Source organism: Ananas comosus, linkage group 3 (assembly GCF_001540865.1).
Source record: "Ananas comosus cultivar F153 linkage group 3, ASM154086v1, whole genome shotgun sequence".
Classification (NCBI taxonomy): Eukaryota; Viridiplantae; Streptophyta; class Magnoliopsida; order Poales; family Bromeliaceae; genus Ananas; species Ananas comosus.
In genome coordinates, this window is record NC_033623.1 from 3278375 (window position 1) to 3284241 (window position 5867).

The 5867-nt window shown below is 36.4% G+C and overlaps 1 long non-coding RNA gene across 2 annotated transcripts; it reads left to right on the plus strand.

Annotated features, from left to right (window-relative positions):
* Nucleotides 1003-5818, plus strand: LOC109707270. Of its 2 annotated transcripts, XR_002215450.1 has the most exons (10): nt 1003-2273; nt 2349-2415; nt 2499-2624; nt 2720-2839; nt 3430-3585; nt 4052-4123; nt 4356-4538; nt 4622-4673; nt 4783-4868; nt 4960-5818. It is a non-coding gene; the product is annotated as an uncharacterized LOC109707270 (long non-coding RNA). The 2 variants fall into 2 exon arrangements; XR_002215451.1 differs by lacking the exon at nt 3430-3585 and having other exon boundaries at nt 2113-2273; nt 2371-2415.

A 5867-nucleotide genomic window follows, 5' to 3' on the forward strand; every position in this document is an offset into this window, starting at 1 on the left:
CCTTTTTTTTACTATATTATTTATTTTTTATTATTATCAGGAACTTATTTTTCTATATTTTATGGTGGAACGTTACTCTCAAATTAGGTAGCCTGATGGTGTCACCGTTCGCAGCATTAATAGACGCTATAGTTCTTTGAGGTTTCATAGTCCTATACTTATACGTCTCCTTCTCCTCCTCCTCCTCCTCGATCCCAAACAAGGGGCTAGAGTGGCTATGTTTGGGGTTTTTCCCGCTAGAGTTAATCCCGGTAGCCTCCTCCCGTGCATGAGCTTGAGCAGGAGGGTCTCCACCCGCTTCTTGAACTGTCCCGATAGGACCGGCAGCTAAGCCTAGTCCTTGAGCTGGAACTTCCCCTCTAACCGCGATTACGCGAAGGGGAAGGTGTGCGGCTCCATGACGAACTAGCAGGGGAGGTAGGGCGGGTCTAGGTCTAGGCCGCGGAAGCGGTGCACCATGTGGGACTCGTTTTTTATTTTACTAGAATAGATTATATTTTGGTTCTCAATCTATAAAACGTGTGACATTTGGTTCTACTATTTTGAATTCTTCGGTTAACTTCATCATAATAGCAAGGCACTTCTACTTATTCATCAACCAAGTGAACCATGTGTAGAATAATCAGTGGTTCAATCACTGTTAGCAACCAGATTGTTGGTTCATTCCATTGGTTCTGATCTACACTTACAAAATTAAAGTACCGTTTATTGATTCCATTGGTTATGAGTATTTTAGAGCTTCTTGATTCTTTGGAGCATCGGAATCATGATTTTGCGAATGACGCTTCAAGCTATATGAAGCACAGATTGTTTAGGTATTTGGCCTGGTATCTAAGTACTTACAGTGGTCTTTTTGATATGATTTTGCATATGTTATTTTACTAGTTTATAACTATATAAAGAAGCTTCTACTCTAATTGTTCTCATCTTACATCTCTATGAATCTCTCATATCATTCTCTTTGCTGTGGATTGATCAACCTCTTTCTTCGATTAATTGGTGAGTTTGGCATGGAATTTTGGTAACTAATAGTTTAATGTAGTTGGAACATGCTTTTGCTTGAAGTTTTTGATGCTTGTGGTTTTTTGGTTGTATGAGTGAGTCTAAAGACTACTTTAGGTGATGTTTTTTGCAAGTGAATGTGAATGTTGAGAATTGGTTGATTTGATTCTCTTAATGTCACGAGTCTCTTGGTCACTACTTTTGCTGAGTAAAGTATTGCTGGTGTGTTAAGTTCTGGACTTTGTGCTTCCAAAATAATAAATTTATCACTAGATGAGTCACCCTATGTTATGACTTGAGAAGTCAAGTGTCAGATTCTTGTCTAGTCATCAATGTAGCATCTTGCGGATTCCATACACCACAGCCGCTAGTATATTGTACTTAATGTGGCTTCCTAAATGAATAGTGGCAGTGACTAGTGCTTATTATGACTTGAGATGTCAAGTGTGATATCCTTGTATAGTCATCAATGTAGCATTTTGAGGATTTCATACATCGTAGCTGGTGATATAGTTTCTTCACATAGAAAGCTTTCTATATGAATAGTTGCAAATTTTATTAGCGTAACTGGTTTAGCTGTTACATCAAAGGTAAATTACATCTTTATTGATATGCCCCTTGCCTAGAAGGTACTTCACACAGATAAATTGTTCTCCTCTTTCTTTCCGCTTAGTTTAAATATCTCTCTTATGTGTAGGATATTTGTGGACCTTCCTAACGTTGGGAACTGAACGAAAATCTTAAAGATTATTTGTAATATGTCGAAACCTGACTACATTGCTAATCTTGATCAAAATGACCAAGATGATGCAAAAATGGAAATTAAATGCTTCCAAATTAAATTTGTAGCTTGGGTATAGAGTTTAGCATGTTTTGGAAGTGTTTGGATGAATTCGGAGTGAGCTGGATGTGAGAAACGAGTTGTCAAAGCTGCTGCTGCCAGCAGGGACTGAATTGCGAACCTGTAGGGACTGAAATGTAAACTGCAGGATTGTAATGCACTTTTGCTGAATTGAAGGGTTAAAGAGCAATTGCTTGTTCTTACCACTTAACCCCAGCCCCCTGGAAAATGTCCACGTACCCAGCACCCCTCTCCAATGCTTCTTTTCATTTTTTTTCTCCTTTCTTTCTTTCTCAGCCTTTGGAGCAGAGAAGTGAAGAAAAGCTTGTGAAGTTGAGTTTTCTTGCTGTTGGAGCTAAGAAGAAACTCTGTGGGACTGAAAAGAAGGCTTTTGGAGCTGAGAAATCCCTTGGGGAAGCTTTAAATCCAGGTAAGCTTGATGCCTAATTCCCTGGTTGAGTAGTATTAGTGATTGTGAAGCTGATTTCCAAAGTGATCTTGGCAGACTTGGGTTTTGGACTTGATAGGAGCTGCCGAAGTGGGAAACCAGCTGAGGAAGCTTAGAGTTCGAGGTAGAAGACTTGCTTCTCAGCTAGGACAAGGGTAATTGGTTCATAGAAGCCTCTAAATGGTTAAAATTGATGTATGTATGCAGAAATTCAAGTAGAAGCTGTTGGTGGGCTGCCTTGTGGAGGTTTTGGGCGCCCAGATTGAGAGAGGACCTGAGGGAGCTTCTTTGGTGTTTCGAATTTCAAAAAATCTAGTGGAGCCTTGAAGCTAGGTAAAATGGATAATTATTCCTTGGTTTAAGTGATATGAATTACTCAAAAATGGAATTGTAAATATTAGAATCACTTACTTTAACCTTATATAAAGGGCTGAGAGGGGAAATGTTGAAGTGCTGAAATTACAACTTTGGTGGAGCTTCTTTTGGTGTTCTAAGCTGAAAGGAAGCTTTAGAAAGCTGAGAGCAACTTAGTGAAGCTTCTAATTCAGGTAAGAATAGTGTTTATCCCTGAATTGAGTAGTGTTGGGTGTTATAAAGATGATTCCTAAGTGAGCTGTGAAGCAAACAAATGCAGAATTTCAGCATGAACTGAATTTCAGCAAATGCAGAATTTCAGCATTAGAAATACTTGCTATTGGAGTTGAGAATAAATTGATTGGGCAGCAAATTAAGTTACATATAATTATGTTATGATTAGAAGTTGGTTAATTATAACAAAGGGATGTTAATTAGGAGTTCAATGGGTATTTGAGCTAATGAAAAACTCAAATCTGCATTGGTGAATTCTTAGTTTGAACCCACTAGAACTAGCTGATGCTATGTGTAGAGGTATATATGCATAGTGTTAAAAGGAAAAACTGAATTAAGCTAGTTTTCAATTCTGAATTGGAATGAGGGTAATTGCTGTAGAGACATGGAATTAGAGAAGTACTAAAGTCTCTACTTGCTATAAACCTATAGAATTAACTATAGGTAAGTATATATTGATACTATGTAGACAAATGGGGGTTGAAATGCAAAGTTGTAGGAATTAGAATATAACTCAAGTTTAATCTCTTTTATTCTTCTATGAATGAAGGTTAAACATGCTCGGGAGTTTGAGTTGACATTCTGACGGACCTACGACGCGCTATTTAAGAAACGCTTCGTTCTAGCTGTTTTGGCATTGAGTCATGGGGGCTAGGTGTTTACATGTTTTGAGACGTTAGCTTTGACTTTTCGGCATCCCTATGAGGTGGGTGGTGCTATCCGAAATCTTCGAATCTCTCTTTATATCTATGTGACCTTATTGAGCATACATATATATATGAATTGTATTATACTCATGCATTATAGGGAAAATGACATTATGTGATTATGAATTAAGCATGTTCAATATAGAGAACTTGTGGAAAATAGATTGTGAACATAGTAAACCCTATGAATGCGTGGATTATAACAATAGTGAATCTGGTAACATCATGACTAGAGAATTGGTTAGCATTGAGATTGGACTTGTAAAACTAGTATAAAGAGCTAGTTAGAGTTAAAGTGTGGCATTGTCATTTGTTAAATCCTTTAAGTAAGGATTAGATCATACTCACATTATGTCTTTCTATTCTATTTTCTTTCAACTATCCAGCTCTCTATGCGAAAATGTTCTTTGTTTTGCCTTCTGGCATTTTTTCGTTACCCTAATATAACTATCCTTTGTTGATCAGGGAGGTGCAACTAGTCCAAGACCTTCTCTAAGGTCCCTAAAATTGGATGACTTTATCCAAGCAAAAGCCAAGGTATTGAGAGTTTGTAGTCAACTAGTCATTCATGAAACTATTGTGCAATGAGTTATTTGTTTTACTATTTGAAATTTTTTTGTTCATGCTTCTTTTTAATATTTTTATATACTTGTAGGCCATTTTTGAACTACTAAATTACTTATTTGGCATAGTTTTTTCATATTTATGTGCTATGCATTTTTGTAATAGAGTTTGATTTTTGTTCTTATTTTTTGTTTTACATTATCAGCTTCTCCACGGAGGAAACCACTTTCTCCTCCACGGAGGCGATCTCCTCCAATCCGCAGGGGGGCTGATTCACCGAGGCGTCGACCAAAGTCTCTCTATGCTTTTGTTATAGAGAGAAGTTGTTTAGAGGATTTAAATATGCACAACTCAAATGGCAGTTCAATAAGCTACAACCACACTAATGGTTTGACATGAATAGATACAAATGCTTATATGCCTTACAATTAGTTTTTTATTTTAATCTAACTTCTTTATTCTCCATGATAGGATGGAAAAGTCTTTCCGTGGCATGTGTGCTCGTTTGTGTAGAGATGCGCATGTGTGTCCTTGTAACCCTTTCCGTGACATTGATATCCTGCTCTTCTTTTTTTACCTTTTGTTTTCTCTACTTTTTAATAATGTATTTTTTCCATTTCTGGCAAAAACAGTTGTTGCAGTTTCAAAGACTTTTACAACAGCAGAAACAATGTTGAATGCTCGAACTCTGAGGCAGTGGATTGCAGCTTCTCTTGGGGTTAGCATGATTTCACCTTTACTTGTTTGTAAATCTTCTCTCCATAATTTCTTCATCTGATGCAAATTTATTATGTTTTTTCCGATTTCAGGCCTCAAGCAGTTGCAAAATATATGGTGCCTGTCAGCACAAATCTAACGGTACTTCTGGATTTGCCATTGCAATCCAACATAATAATAGACTGCATTAACTCTTAGTTTAACTTAGGAATCTGTTATCTCATACTTCTTGTTGACATTTTCAAAGATTGTGAGAAGTAAAAGCTATAAATTCAAGATATGCATCCTTAGGTTAATATATTATGGAGGCAATTATCTGAAACCTGTCCTGCGTACCTTTCCAATTTTGTTATTTATTTGCTTAAAAGTTAACGTTTCAATACAATGTCATTAATAGAAGTGTAAGGCCTACTGATTTACTTCACCCTTATTTCATTCTATATGCTGATTGCAAATTATTTGTTGACAAAGCTTGTAAAGGAGTTTAGGATCGACCCCGCTAATGCTTTTGCTTTTTGGGACTGGGTTGGTGGTCGTAAAACAGTTGCATAAATAGACTAATTGTTACGGCTAACCATGATGATTGCTTGAAACTATTAGCCATGTTTATCACTTAGGAGAGAAAAAGCTTCTGTCTATAAGATTATACCTGCATAATTACCATGCTGCCTTTGATTAAACTTACAATATTTATTTGTATTCCTAAGTGTCCTGGTTTGATTAGTTTCATTCTGGTGCTATTTATACTGTGGAATTTATTCTTCAGCATTTCGATGGCTTCTTTCTAGAGAACTGATTTTGATAATTCAAATATTGTCAAAGTCCTTTATCCTTCAATTAATAAGATATCTAGATTATTTTTTAGTTGTTTATTGACCTGTTGAATATTTCATAGCCAATAACTAGATTAAATTTCAGGTTGAGGTATTATAATGTCATCAAAGAGGGTGATTTGATTGTTGCTTGATTATGTATACTATTGCAAACTTTTGATGCTTTG